The sequence below is a fragment of the Oncorhynchus kisutch genome, linkage group LG24 (genome assembly GCF_002021735.2).
Source record: "Oncorhynchus kisutch isolate 150728-3 linkage group LG24, Okis_V2, whole genome shotgun sequence".
NCBI lineage: Eukaryota > Metazoa > Chordata > Actinopteri > Salmoniformes > Salmonidae > Oncorhynchus > Oncorhynchus kisutch.
In genome coordinates this window covers 39,003,673-39,018,949 of record NC_034197.2, presented here as the reverse complement: position 1 = coordinate 39,018,949, position 15,277 = coordinate 39,003,673, and the positions used below count along the sequence as shown (strand labels likewise).

Below are 15,277 nucleotides of genomic sequence, written 5' to 3'. Positions count from 1 at the left end.
TAGATGCCAAGTATGTTGCAGGTAAGAACACCGCCACACGTATTTATATCAAACATGTCTCATTCATTTAACCCATATCTCTGTCTTGCAAAATCACGTCACAAAACAGATGTTATTTACTAATATTGGAATCGATATGGACTCCTTCAATTGTCTAGCAACAGGGTTTGTTAAGCTATGTTTTGGGACCCAAAGTGGGCCTGAGTATGTGAGAGGTGGGCAGCGAGATATCAGTAAACATTTTGAGTCACAAGCTATTTCTTCTTCATTTCGGTCATCCGAGGACAGTACATTTTTCATTTGGGTCTCGAACTGAATAAACTCAAGATACTCTGACATGGATTCTTAAACTATGGTTTGGGTCCCAAAGTGGGAATATCGCGAGATATGAGTAAACATTCAGAATCATACACGATTTCTTCATCATTTTGGTCGTTTCGGGGAAACTACATTTCTCAGTTGGATCTCGAGATTAAAAATGGTAAAAACCTAAGAAAAAGCAGATGAATCAGTTAATGTAAGTAATTAACCTACCATGAGATGGGGACTTTGTCAAATGGAAGAGTTATTGAGTTTCTTAGCTCACACGGGAGGTTTCAACTCATTCAAAATGCAACCCTTTTGTAAATGGCAATTCTTTGCCGTGACCCGGATTCAGACCGGGGTTCCTGCGGCCACAACGCAGAGTACTAAACACTATACGATCACAGCGAGCTACCAAAGATTGCTTGTAAAGCCTACTCATGCTCTGACAGAGACCTGTACAAGTTGGCTGAACTCTTCATTTAGAGCTCGAAATGAATCAACTGAAGAACCAGCTGAACTTGAGACAGTTGGTACGTTGTAATTCTTTGAAAAAGTTCCCTTTTTCTGTTAAATTGGAAAATCTCAATTGCATCCTCCTCACATCTTTTCTCCTCTCATCACTCCAAATTCTCAAGACTCATTGGTTGAGAAAAGCAGAACATTCTCCACTTTCCACCAATGTGTTCAATGACATGTATGAAAAGGCTCTGCTGAGATTCGAACTCAGGATCTCCTGTTTACTAGACAGGCGCTTTAACCAACTAAGCCACAGCGCCTGTAGATGCCAAGTATGTTGCAGGTAAGAACACCGCCACACGTATTTATATCAAACATGTCTCATTCATTTAACCCATATCTCTGTCTTGCAAAATCACGTCACAAAACAGATGTTATTTACTAATATTGGAATCGATATGGACTCCTTCAATTGTCTAGCAACAGGGTTTGTTAAGCTATGTTTTGGGACCCAAAGTGGGCCTGAGTATGTGAGAGGTGGGCAGCGAGATATCAGTAAACATTTTGAGTCACAAGCTATTTCTTCTTCATTTCGGTCATCCGAGGACAGTACATTTTTCATTTGGGTCTCGAACTGAATAAACTCAAGATACTCTGACATGGATTCTTAAACTATGGTTTGGGACCCAAAGTGGGAATATCGCGAGATATGAGTAAACATTCAGAATCATACACGATTTCTTCATCATTTTGGTCGTTTCTGGGAAACTACATTTCTCAGTTGGATCTCGAGATTAAAAATGGTAAAAACCTAAGAAAAAGCAGATGAATCAGTTAATGTAAGTAATTAACCTACCATGAGATGGGGACTTTGTCAAATGGAAGAGTTATTGAGTTTCTTAGCTCACACGGGAGGTTTCAACTCATTCAAAATGCAACTCTTTTGTAAATGGCAATTCTTTGCCGTGACCCGGATTCAGACCGGGGTTCCTGCGGCCACAACGCAGAGTACTAAACACTATACGATCACAGCGAGCTACCAAAGATTGCTTGTAAAGCCTACTCATGCTCTGACAGAGACCTGTACAAGTTGGCTGAACTCTTCATTTAGAGCTCGAAATGAATCAACTGAAGAACCAGCTGAACTTGAGACAGTTGGTACGTTGTAATTCTTTGAAAAAGTTCCCTTTTCTGTTAAATTGGAAAATCTCAATTGCATCCTCCTCACATCTTTTCTCCTCTCATCACTCCAAATTCTCAAGACTCATTGGTTGAGAAAAGCAGAACATTCTCCACTTTCCACCAATGTGTTCAATGACATGTATGAAAAGGCTCTGCTGAGATTCGAACTCAGGATCTCCTGTTTACTAGACAGGCGCTTTAACCAACTAAGCCACAGCGCCTGTAGATGCCAAGTATGTTGCAGGTAAGAACACCGCCACACGTATTTATATCAAACATGTCTCATTCATTTAACCCATATCTCTGTCTTGCAAAATCACGTCACAAAACAGATGTTATTTACTAATATTGGAATCGATATGGACTCCTTCAATTGTCTAGCAACAGGGTTTGTTAAGCTATGTTTTGGGACCCAAAGTGGGCCTGAGTATGTGAGAGGTGGGCAGCGAGATATCAGTAAACATTTTGAGTCACAAGCTATTTCTTCTTCATTTCGGTCATCCGAGGACAGTACATTTTTCATTTGGGTCTCGAACTGAATAAACTCAAGATACTCTGACATGGATTCTTAAACTATGGTTTGGGACCCAAAGTGGGAATATCGCGAGATATGAGTAAACATTCAGAATCATACACGATTTCTTCATCATTTTGGTCGTTTCGGGGAAACTACATTTCTCAGTTGGATCTCGAGATTAAAATGGTAAAAACCTAAGAAAAAGCAGATGAATCAGTTAATGTAAGTAATTAACCTATCATGAGATGGGGACTTTGTCAAATGGAAGAGTTATTGAGTTACTTAGCTCACACGGGAGGTTTCAACTCATTCAAAATACAACCCTTTTGAAATGGCAATTCTTTGCCGTGACCCGGATTCAGACCGGGGTTCCTGCGGCCACAACGCAGAGTACTAAACACTATACGATCACAGCGAGCTACCAAAGATTGCTTGTAAAGCCTACTCATGCTCTGACAGAGACCTGTACAAGTTGGCTGAACACTTCCTTTAGCGCTCTAAATGAATCAACTGAAGAACCAGCTGAACTTGAGACAGTTGGTACGTTGTAATTCTTTGAAAAAGTTCCCTTTTTCTGTTAAATTGGAAAATCTCAATTGCATCCTCCTCACATCTTTTCTCCTCTCATCACTCCAAATTCTCAAGACTCATTGGTTGAGAAAAGCAGAACATTCTCCACTTTCCACCAATGTGTTCAATGACATGTATGAAAAAGCTCTGATGAGATTCGAACTCAGGATCTCCTGTTTACTAGACAGGCGCTTTAACCAACTAAGCCACAGCGCCTGTCGATGCCAAGTATGTTGCAGGTAAGAACACCGCCACACGTATTTATATCAAACATGTTTCATTCATTTAACCCGTATCTCTGTCTTGCAAAATCACATCACAAAACAGATGTTATTTACTAATATTGGAATCGATATGGACTCCTTCAATTGTCTAGCAACAGGGTTTGTTAAGCTATGTTTTGGGACCCAAAGTGGGCCTGAGTATGTGAGAGGTGGGCAGCGAGATATCAGTAAACATTTTGAATCACAAGCTATTTCTTCTTCATTTCGGTCATCCGAGGACAGTACATTTTTCATTTGGGTCTCGAACTGAATAAACTCAAGATACTCTGACATGGATTCTTAAACTATGGTTTGGGACCCAAAGTGGGAATATCGCGAGATATGAGTAAACATTCAGAATCATACACGATTTCTTCATCATTTTGGTCGTTTCGGGGAAACTACATTTCTCAGTTGGATCTCGAGATAAAAAATGGTAAAAACCTAAGAAAAAGCAGATGAATCAGTTAATGTAAGTAATTAACCTACCATGAGATGGGGACTTTGTCAAATGGAAGAGTTATTGAGTTTCTTAGCTCACACAGGAGGTTTCAACTCATTCAAAATACAACCCTTTTGAAATGGCAATTCTTTGCCGTGACCCGGATTCAGACCGGGGTTCCTGCGGCCACAACGCAGAGTACTAAACACTATACGATCACAGCGAGCTACCAAAGATTGCTTGTAAAGCCTACTCATGCTCTGACAGAGACCTGTACAAGTTGGCTGAACTCTTCCTTTAGCGCTCTAAATGAATCAACTGAAGAACCAGCTGAACTTGAGACAGTTGGTACGTTGTAATTCTTTGAAAAAGTTCCCTTTTTCTGTGAAATTGGAAAATCTCAATTGCATCCTCCTCACATCTTTTCTCCTCTCATCACTCCAAATTCTCAAGACTCATTGGTTGAGAAAAGCAGAACATTCTCCACTTTCCACCAATGTGTTCAATGACATGTATGAAAAGGCTCTGCTGAGATTCGAACTCAGGATCTCCTGTTTACTAGACAGGCGCTTTAACCAACTAAGCCACAGCGCCTGTAGATGCCAAGTATGTTGCAGGTAAGAACACCGCCACACGTATTTATATCAAACATGTCTCATTCATTTAACCCATATCTCTGTCTTGCAAAATCACGTCACAAAACAGATGTTATTTACTAATATTGGAATCGATATGGACTCCTTCAATTGTCTAGCAACAGGGTTTGTTAAGCTATGTTTTGGGACCCAAAGTGGGCCTGAGTATGTGAGAGGTGGGCAGCGAGATATCAGTAAACATTTTGAGTCACAAGCTATTTCTTCTTCATTTCGGTCATCCGAGGACAGTACATTTTTCATTTGGGTCTCGAACTGAATAAACTCAAGATACTCTGACATGGATTCTTAAACTATGGTTTGGGACCCAAAGTGGGAATATCGCGAGATATGAGTAAACATTCAGAATCATACACGATTTCTTCATCATTTTGGTCGTTTCGGGGAAACTACATTTCTCAGTTGGATCTCGAGATTAAAAATGGTAAAAACCTAAGAAAAAGCAGATGAATCAGTTAATGTAAGTAATTAACCTATCATGAGATGGGGACTTTGTCAAATGGAAGAGTTATTGAGTTTCTTAGCTCACACGGGAGGTTTCAACTCATTCAAAATACAACCCTTTTGAAATGGCAATTCTTTGCCGTGACCCGGATTCAGACCGGGGTTCCTGCGGCCACAACGCAGAGTACTAAACACTATACGATCACAGCGAGCTACCAAAGATTGCTTGTAAAGCCTACTCATGCTCTGACAGAGACCTGTACAAGTTGGCTGAACACTTCCTTTAGCGCTCTAAATGAATCAACTGAAGAACCAGCTGAACTTGAGACAGTTGGTACGTTGTAATTCTTTGAAAAAGTTCCCTTTTTCTGTTAAATTGGAAAATCTCAATTGCATCCTCCTCACATCTTTTCTCCTCTCATCACTCCAAATTCTCAAGACTCATTGGTTGAGAAAAGCAGAACATTCTCCACTTTCCACCAATGTGTTCAATGACATGTATGAAAAGGCTCTGATGAGATTCGAACTCAGGATCTCCTGTTTACTAGACAGGCGCTTTAACCAACTAAGCCACAGCGCCTGTCGATGCCAAGTATGTTGCAGGTAAGAACACCGCCACACGTATTATATCAAACATGTCTCATTCATTTAACCCATATCTCTGTCTTGCAAAATCACATCACAAAACAGATGTTATTTACTAATATTGGAATCGATATGGACTCCTTCAATTGTCTAGCAACAGGGTTTGTTAAGCTATGTTTTGGGACCCAAAGTGGGCCTGAGTATGTGAGAGGTGGGCAGCGAGATATCAGTAAACATTTTGAATCACAAGCTATTTCTTCTTCATTTCGGTCATCCGAGGACAGTACATTTTTCATTTGGGTCTCGAACTGAATAAACTCAAGATACTCTGACATGGATTCTTAAACTATGGTTTTGGGACCCAAAGTGGGAATATCGCGAGATATGAGTAAACATTCAGAATCATACACGATTTCTTCATCATTTTGGTCATTTCGGGGAAACTACATTTCTCAGTTGGATCTCGAGATAAAAAATGGTAAAAACCTAAGAAAAAGCAGATGAATCAGTTAATGTAAGTAATTAACCTACCATGAGATGGGGACTTTGTCAAATGGAAGAGTTATTGAGTTTCTTAGCTCACACAGGAGGTTTCAACTCATTCAAAATACAACCCTTTTGAAATGGCAATTCTTTGCCGTGACCCGGATTCAGACCGGGTTCCTGCGGCCACAACGCAGAGTACTAAACACTATACGATCACAGCGAGCTACCAAAGATTGCTTGTAAAGCCTACTCATGCTCTGACAGAGACCTGTACAAGTTGGCTGAACTCTTCCTTTAGCGCTCTAAATGAATCAACTGAAGAACCAGCTGAACTTGAGACAGTTGGTACGTTGTAATTCTTTGAAAAAGTTCCCTTTTTCTGTGAAATTGGAAAATCTCAATTGCATCCTCCTCACATCTTTTCTCCTCTCATCACTCCAAATTCTCAAGACTCATTGGTTGAGAAAAGCAGAACATTCTCCACTTTCCACCAATGTGTTCAATGACATGTATGAAAAGGCTCTGCTGAGATTCGAACTCAGGATCTCCTGTTTACTAGACAGGCGCTTTAACCAACTAAGCCACAGCGCCTGTAGATGCCAAGTATGTTGCAGGTAAGAACACCGCCACACGTATTTATATCAAACATGTCTCATTCATTTAACCCATATCTCTGTCTTGCAAAATCACGTCACAAAACAGATGTTATTTACTAATATTGGAATCGATATGGACTCCTTCAATTGTCTAGCAACAGGGTTTGTTAAGCTATGTTTTGGGACCCAAAGTGGGCCTGAGTATGTGAGAGGTGGGCAGCGAGATATCAGTAAACATTTTGAGTCACAAGCTATTTCTTCTTCATTTCGGTCATCCGAGGACAGTACATTTTTCATTTGGGTCTCGAACTGAATAAACTCAAGATACTCTGACATGGATTCTTAAACTATGGTTTGGGACCCAAAGTGGGAATATCGCGAGATATGAGTAAACATTCAGAATCATACACGATTTCTTCATCATTTTGGTCGTTTCGGGGAAACTACATTTCTCAGTTGGATCTCGAGATTAAAAATGGTAAAAACCTAAGAAAAAGCAGATGAATCAGTTAATGTAAGTAATTAACCTATCATGAGATGGGGACTTTGTCAAATGGAAGAGTTATTGAGTTTCTTAGCTCACACGGGAGGTTTCAACTCATTCAAAATACAACCCTTTTGAAATGGCAATTCTTTGCCGTGACCCGGATTCAGACCGGGGTTCCTGCGGCCACAACGCAGAGTACTAAACACTATACGATCACAGCGAGCTACCAAAGATTGCTTGTAAAGCCTACTCATGCTCTGACAGAGACCTGTACAAGTTGGCTGAACACTTCCTTTAGCGCTCTAAATGAATCAACTGAAGAACCAGCTGAACTTGAGACAGTTGGTACGTTGTAATTCTTTGAAAAAGTTCCCTTTTTCTGTTAAATTGGAAAATCTCAATTGCATCCTCCTCACATCTTTTCTCCTCTCATCACTCCAAATTCTCAAGACTCATTGGTTGAGAAAAGCAGAACATTCTCCACTTTCCACCAATGTGTTCAATGACATGTATGAAAAGGCTCTGATGAGATTCGAACTCAGGATCTCCTGTTTACTAGACAGGCGCTTTAACCAACTAAGCCACAGCGCCTGTCGATGCCAAGTATGTTGCAGGTAAGAACACCGCCACACGTATTTATATCAAACATGTCTCATTCATTTAACCCATATCTCTGTCTTGCAAAATCACATCACAAAACAGATGTTATTTACTAATATTGGAATCGATATGGACTCCTTCAATTGTCTAGCAACAGGGTTTGTTAAGCTATGTTTTGGGACCCAAAGTGGGCCTGAGTATGTGAGAGGTGGGCAGCGAGATATCAGTAAACATTTTGAATCACAAGCTATTTCTTCTTCATTTCGGTCATCCGAGGACAGTACATTTTTCATTTGGGTCTCGAACTGAATAAACTCAAGATACTCTGACATGGATTCTTAAACTATGGTTTGGGACCCAAAGTGGGAATATCGCGAGATATGAGTAAACATTCAGAATCATACACGATTTCTTCATCATTTTGGTCGTTTCGGGGAAACTACATTTCTCAGTTGGATCTCGAGATAAAAAATGGTAAAAACCTAAGAAAAAGCAGATGAATCAGTTAATGTAAGTAATTAACCTACCATGAGATGGGGACTTTGTCAAATGGAAGAGTTATTGAGTTTCTTAGCTCACACAGGAGGTTTCAACTCATTCAAAATACAACCCTTTGAAATGGCAATTCTTTGCCGTGACCCGGATTCAGACCGGGGTTCCTGCGGCCACAACGCAGAGTACTAAACACTATACGATCACAGCGAGCTACCAAAGATTGCTTGTAAAGCCTACTCATGCTCTGACAGAGACCTGTACAAGTTGGCTGAACTCTTCCTTTAGCGCTCTAAATGAATCAACTGAAGAACCAGCTGAACTTGAGACAGTTGGTACGTTGTAATTCTTTGAAAAAGTTCCCTTTTTCTGTGAAATTGGAAAATCTCAATTGCATCCTCCTCACATCTTTTCTCCTCTCATCACTCCAAATTCTCAAGACTCATTGGTTGAGAAAAGCAGAACATTCTCCACTTTCCACCAATGTGTTCAATGACATGTATGAAAAGGCTCTGCTGAGATTCGAACTCAGGATCTCCTGTTTACTAGACAGGCGCTTTAACCAACTAAGCCACAGCGCCTGTAGATGCCAAGTATGTTGCAGGTAAGAACACCGCCACACGTATTTATATCAAACATGTCTCATTCATTTAACCCATATCTCTGTCTTGCAAAATCACGTCACAAAACAGATGTTATTTACTAATATTGGAATCGATATGGACTCCTTCAATTGTTTAGCAACAGGGTTTGTTAAGCTATGTTTTGGGACCCAAAGTGGGCCTGAGTATGTGAGAGGTGGGCAGCGAGATATCAGTAAACATTTTGAGTCACAAGCTATTTCTTCTTCATTTCGGTCATCCGAGGACAGTACATTTTTCATTTGGGTCTCGAACTGAATAAACTCAAGATACTCTGACATGGATTCTTAAACTATGGTTTGGGTCCCAAAGTGGGAATATCGCGAGATATGAGTAAACATTCAGAATCATACACGATTTCTTCATCATTTTGGTCGTTTCGGGGAAACTACATTTCTCAGTTGGATCTCGAGATTAAAAATGGTAAAAACCTAAGAAAAAGCAGATGAATCAGTTAATGTAAGTAATTAACCTACCATGAGATGGGGACTTTGTCAAATGGAAGAGTTATTGAGTTTCTTAGCTCACACAGGAGGTTTTAACTCATTCAAAATACAACCCTTTTGAAATGGCAATTCTTTGCCGTGACCCGGATTCAGACCGGGGTTCCTGCGGCCACAACGCAGAGTACTAAACACTATACGATCACAGCGAGCTACCAAAGATTGCTTGTAAAGCCTACTCATGCTCTGACAGAGACCTGTACAAGCTGGCTGAACTCTTCATTTAGCGCTCGAAATGAATCAACTGAAGAACCAGCTGAACTTGAGACAGTTGGTACGTTGTAATTCTTTGAAAAAGTTCCCTTTTTCCGTGAAATTGGAAAATCTCAATTGCATCCTCCTCACATCTTTTCTCCTCTCATCACTCCAAATTCTCAAGACTCATTGGTTGAGAAAAGCAGAACATTCTCCACTCTGATTCGAACTCAGGATCTCCTGTGTACTGTCTCATTCATATAACCCATATCTCTTCTATTGTCCCTGGCTGCCTACAAAGTTTCACCTTGGGATAATAAAGATGGGTTTGAACTTGATTCTAGGCTATGAAACATACTGTATATTTGAAATATATATTTTGAAAAAAGACTGAAATCTTTAATTCTTTGTGTGTTTTATTATGTGCATTAGTGCATGTGAATGACCTGTAATTTTAGGTCATGGCATTTTAAAGCAGATTACCTGAGTAAAAAAAACTAAGAACATTTTAACGTTGAAATAAGTTGCCTATCATAGCGCACATAGTGGAACAAAAGCAGAAATGATCAATAAGACAGCAACAGATATAACTCCCTATCTGTTAGACAGGAGAAAATACAGAACAAGAGAGCTTTTGATTGGAGGCAACTCTAAACGCTAATTACACAAGTAAACACTTCCATGTGCTCTCTCTGTCATCCACAGGCTTTCATCCCTCTCTTCACACATAAAGAACAAGCGCACCATCCCTTGTTCCCAATCAAGTCGGTGGCTGTCGGAGATGCTGAAGAAAAGGCAAGAGTGTTTTACGTTGAATTGATGAGGCTTGAGTCGGAAGAAAACAAGTGTTTTCAAGTCGAACGAAGATGATTCGGTGGTGACACAGTTTATGCGTGCAGAAAAAGCTTCCTAGCTGTTTCTGTCTGGTTGAATATCCACCACACAGAGACACATTATGGAAAGAGAAGAATAGAGAAACACATAACATAGGCTACAGCATAAAAGCACCTCATAATAAATGGTTCCTCATTGCATACATGTACGACGTACACACCACAGATTTCCATAAAAAAGTAAAGAGTAGGCATCTTCATTTAAAATCTTAGTGCAATTAACAGTAGCTAAAAGTATCAATAATGATAATACACATCACAATAACGTCTCCTCTTTCAACATTTTCACAGCCATCTCTACCACAAAACAGAGCAGAAATATAAAAATGACCATCCTCTTCTTCCATACCAACACATTCTTCCCTTTTCTCTAAATCTGATACTTTATCCTTGAACAAACCTGAAGGCAAAATACTGTACACACCAAAACTCCCACAATAAATCTACATTTCACCACAGTCACAGAACACATTCAGTACTAACATCCTAGGTGACCCAGGTGTAGGATTCAGTCCTGTGCTGTAGGAGTTATGGGTGAGGGGTCAGTTGACCCAGGCGTAGGGGTAGAAGCCATTCTTCTCCCACAGTTGGCAGCGCTCAGCAGAGTAATCATGGACCACAGAGAGGGTATGGTTCAGGAGAGCAGTGGCTGCTGGGTACTCTGGCCACTGCTCCGGCATCTTACCTGCAATAGAGGAGGAGAGAGGGATGGAACAAACGGAAGAAGAGATGAGGGATGGAGAGAACAGAAAGAGAGGAGAGGGATAGAGATATGAGGAAAAGAGATGAGGGATGGAGAGAACAGAAAGAGAGGAGAGGGATAGAGAGAACAGAAAGAGAGATGAGGGATAGAGAGAACAGAAAGAGAGATGAGTAGATAGAGAGAACAGAAAGAGAGATGAGGGATAGAGAGAACAGAAAGAGAGGAGAGGGATAGAGATATGAGGAAAAGAGATGAGGGATAGAGAGAACAGAAAGAGAGGAGAGGGATAGAGATATGAGGAAAAGAGATGAGGGATAGAGAGCACAGAAATAGAGGAGAGGGATAGAGATATGAGGAAAAGAGATGAGGGATGGAGAAAACAAGAAAGGAGGAGAGGGATAGAGATATGAGGAAAGAGATGAGGGATAGAGAGAACAGAAAGAGAGGAGAGGGATAGAGATATGAGGAAAAGAGATGAGGGATAGAGAGAACAGAAAGAGAGGAGAGGGATAGAGATATGAGGAAAAAAGATGAGGGATGGAGAAAACAAGAGAGGAGGAGAGGGATAGAGAGAACAGAAAGAGAGGAGAGGGATAGAGATATGAGGAAAAGAGATGATCGATGGAGAGAACAGAAAGGGAGGAGAGGGATAGAGATATGAGGAAAGAGATGAGGGATAGAGAGAACAGAAGAGAGGAGAGGGATAGAGATGAGGAACAGAGATGAGGGATGGAGAAAACAAGAGAGGAGGAGAGGGATAGAGAGATGAGGAAAAGAGAGAACAGAAAGAGAGGAGAGGGATAGAGATATGAGGAAAAGAGAGAACAGAAAGAGAGGAGGAGGGATAGAGATATGAGGAAAAGAGATGAGGGATGGAGAAAACAGAAGAAAGGAGGAGAGGGATAGAGAGATGAGGAAAGGTATGTGGTAAATGTCTAATTCCAATGGTCTGAGCTGAATGAACACTGAGTTCAAACCAATCTAGGAGAGGTGTTTGTGTTCCAGCCCCTGCCCCTCTCTCACCCTCCTTAGCGAAGTGGACGAGGTGCTCTGTGAGGAGCTTCTGGAAAGGCAGTGTCCTGGCGGAGAGCGGTCCCCCAACAGCTTCTCTAGACCCCCGAAGAAGGTGAAAGAGTCAGGCCGTGGAAAGAGAACTCGGCTGGGGAACGACCACAGACCCTCCGAGGAGTGACGGCACGAGATGGAGTCGTGTGTCACCACGTACCGATACACAGGACTGTGGAGGGCCGCTGGGGAACACACCACACATTAAAACAAAACACACAAACAAACACACGCACACACACAAGCAGTTCAAAACTCTTATCCTATCACTACTGGTCACAACAGATGAGTGATTACATCGGTGAAAGGGTGGACAGGAGGCATTTCCAAAGCATTCTAATTGGTGTCTTCTCCGAACAACTACCTGTCCTCTCTAAAGAGACCATTCAACAACAACAAAAATGCTGTCCATTATCATAGAGTGAATGCTAACCCATTGGCTCAGGTGAATCTCCTGGCTGTCAGCGTAGCCTACATGCAGCCTTCTTGGCCAGGTCGTTGTTTGGGCAGGTGACCCTCATGTCCGGACACCATCGTGGTGTAGGCCTCTCTGGGCAGCGGTCAGGATGGGGCACAGGGCCGAGCTTGGGTACAGATCCAACGCCTCCTTAGGAAGACCCTCGCTGAAGGGGCTCAGTTTATCTGTGTGGGACAACAGATGAGAGGCTTTGGGAAAAGGGCAATATGTAGCAGGAATAAACTGTAAACGGGCGGCAGGGTTGAAAATATGAGAGAGAGGCGGGTAATGGAGAAAAGAGTTGATGCTGGATTTCCTGGGTTTCAGTGGCCACAAGTGATGAGGCAGAAAAGGCCCAGTTTAGCAGGAGCTACTTCCCACAGCCATAAACTTCCTCAACAGCTCAATAGACTATGATGTAATCACTGTTTTATGTTCGGTCTTAGTATTCTGTCTGTCTATCTGTTACAGTTTTTTTCGATTGCTAAACGACAGGGGCACAACTGGAGTCACATGTGCAAAACTCTAACTACAGTCTGCACTACCAACAGTCACCTGAGCTAACAGTTCACATCACCTGCAAAACTCATTCCAAGCAACACAACTCTTAACACATGGCTCAAAACACACTCAGTGCAGCCAAACACTATGCACAACCCTCACTGAGATAACACACACTGTCACTCAGAACACACTGAGAGTAAAAACACTAGCATCACCAATACAGAAAATACTAACTTTTTCATCTTTACAGTTTGAACCATTTCAGTGACTTCATACAAAGTCATATTTTCTTCAAAGAAAAGAGTGACATTCTTTCACATGATTTATATATTTTTTTAGAACATAACAATTCTTTAAGGTAAATGAAAATTAGCAGTTTGCTCAGTAGTCTGTAGTAATTTACGGAATTACAGTAATGAGAAAAAAAAGGTAGAAACTAAAGTACATACTGTAATTCGAACAAATAATTGAGGGCTATCCTGCCTCTCTCTAGCATCAGGCCACAGGTTTTCTTCAACATCACATCTAATGTTTTCTCTTGCCCTGCAACTGGGGAAGAACATTCTGGAGTGCCTTATCCATCCCTGGCAGTCCTCTGGACTCCTGTCCTCACAGCCGGCACGCATGGCTTCCAAAAGAGACATTTGGTCATGTGGGTGGTGACCAACACACTTTCCACCTCCAGGCAGAGAAAAACTCCTCCATATGGAGTTGAGGAAGGGTGAATATGCAGGCAGGTACAAACCATAAATCTGTGATGTGCTGCAAACCAATCTGTGACAGCTGCAGAGTGGTGAAAAGCAACGTTATCACAAACTATGACAAAAACTTGGGGTTTTTACTGGCTCCCCTGTTCTGCTGGCACTAGCTGAGCATAGAGCTGTTCTAGGAAAGCTATAAGCCTTTCTGTGTTGTATGGGCCAATGAGTGGTGTGTTGAGAAGCAAACCATCATTGGCCATTTGCAGCACACATGGTGATATTTCCCCCCTTTGGCCTGGAACCTCCACAGTGGCCCTTTGACCTATAACATTCCTTCCTCTGTGCCGTGTTTTGGCAAGGTTTAAATCCAGCTTCATCGATAAATACAATGAATGTGGTCTTTCCCAGTGCTTCCACATCCATTACTCTCTGAAAAACAGTAAGTGCATAGTTTTACTGTAGAAATGCTAGTGCTTTTTTTTTATTGTAAATATTTTGTATAGCTGTGTACGTAACCTCAGACGTCTTACCTGGACATATTGGTATCTTTGCTCTTTTACCCGTTCACTGTTTCTCTCGAACGGTACAGTGTATAACTGTTTCATTGTAACTTGGTGTTTCTTTAGGGACTCGAGCAATAGTTGTTGTGCTGACAGAATTAACATTTTCAAATATATCATTATCAGCCAGCACTCTATCTTGAATCTCCCGCAGTTTTATTGCATTGTTGACAACAACCATGTCAACAATAGCATTTTCCTGCGCATCTGAAATATCTTTCCTCTTCCCCCTGTTGGGGGCAGCCTTTGGGTCCTGTTGTAAAAATATATTTACAGTCAAACTTACTGTAATATATATCTGTGTAATATTCTATAATTGCAATACAAAATAGATTCCTGTAAGGATGTAACTCTCACCTGTTTGCATGATGGAAAATTCGCATTACAGATGCCACAGTGGATCTTTGCAGATTGGATTGCACCCTCAACCCTGCCTCTCTCAATGAGAGACCATGGTTCACGACATGGTCTATAAGTGTAGCCCTTATTTCATCTGAATAACAGCTCTTTGTCTTCTTTGTCTTCCTCCACGCATCCACCCTCTCCCTGCCACCCTTCTCCCTCCACGAACCCATCTTCCTTGTTCCATTTCCAAAATGAGTCTTTCTGAGCTCTACCTATATATACTGTAATATGTGTGTGTGTTCACTAACAAGTCTAAAACAAGACACCTGCTTAGCCGTTCAGCTGAAATTGCAATCAGCAGTGTTTGAAAGGCACAAGGCTGAAATCTATTCCGTTTTGAATGTGTGGTTCCACAGTTTTGACAGCAGTGTGTTAGCATTTGAACAAAGTGCTGTAAATCCAGTGTTGTGCAGGTTGTGGTTAAAGTCATGGGATAAGTGTGTAGAGTTTTGAAAACTGTGTTCAAGCAATGAAAAACGAACTAGAGTTTGGTCCACATGAACTGCTGCTGTGCAGACTGCAGTTAGAGTTTTGCACATGTGACTCCAGTTGTGTCCACTGTCGTTTAGTA

At 41.4% G+C, this 15,277-nt stretch overlaps 1 long non-coding RNA gene and 7 other non-coding genes across 8 annotated transcripts; all 8 read right to left on the bottom strand.

Moving 5' to 3' along the window:
* Positions 1-1,008: 1,008 nt before the first annotated feature.
* On the bottom strand, positions 1,009-1,082 carry trnat-agu (transfer RNA threonine (anticodon AGU)). Its single transcript has one exon. It is a non-coding gene; the product is annotated as a tRNA-Thr (tRNA).
* Positions 1,083-2,091: 1,009 nt separating this feature from the next.
* On the bottom strand, positions 2,092-2,165 carry trnat-agu (transfer RNA threonine (anticodon AGU)). Its single transcript has one exon. It is a non-coding gene; the product is annotated as a tRNA-Thr (tRNA).
* A 2,091-nt stretch (positions 2,166-4,256) lies between these two features.
* Positions 4,257-4,330, bottom strand: trnat-agu (transfer RNA threonine (anticodon AGU)). Its single transcript has one exon. It is a non-coding gene; the product is annotated as a tRNA-Thr (tRNA).
* A 1,009-nt stretch (positions 4,331-5,339) lies between these two features.
* Positions 5,340-5,413, bottom strand: trnat-agu (transfer RNA threonine (anticodon AGU)). Its single transcript has one exon. It is a non-coding gene; the product is annotated as a tRNA-Thr (tRNA).
* Positions 5,414-6,421: 1,008 nt separating this feature from the next.
* trnat-agu (transfer RNA threonine (anticodon AGU)) lies at positions 6,422-6,495 on the bottom strand. Its single transcript has one exon. It is a non-coding gene; the product is annotated as a tRNA-Thr (tRNA).
* A 1,009-nt stretch (positions 6,496-7,504) lies between these two features.
* trnat-agu (transfer RNA threonine (anticodon AGU)) lies at positions 7,505-7,578 on the bottom strand. Its single transcript has one exon. It is a non-coding gene; the product is annotated as a tRNA-Thr (tRNA).
* A 1,008-nt stretch (positions 7,579-8,586) lies between these two features.
* trnat-agu (transfer RNA threonine (anticodon AGU)) lies at positions 8,587-8,660 on the bottom strand. Its single transcript has one exon. It is a non-coding gene; the product is annotated as a tRNA-Thr (tRNA).
* A 1,156-nt stretch (positions 8,661-9,816) lies between these two features.
* On the bottom strand, positions 9,817-12,108 carry LOC116357014 (uncharacterized). Its single transcript, XR_004205316.1, has 2 exons — positions 12,038-12,108; positions 9,817-10,996 (listed from the first exon to the last, which is right to left on the bottom strand). It is a non-coding gene; the product is annotated as an uncharacterized LOC116357014 (long non-coding RNA).
* Between the last annotated feature and the right edge of the window lie 3,169 nt (positions 12,109-15,277).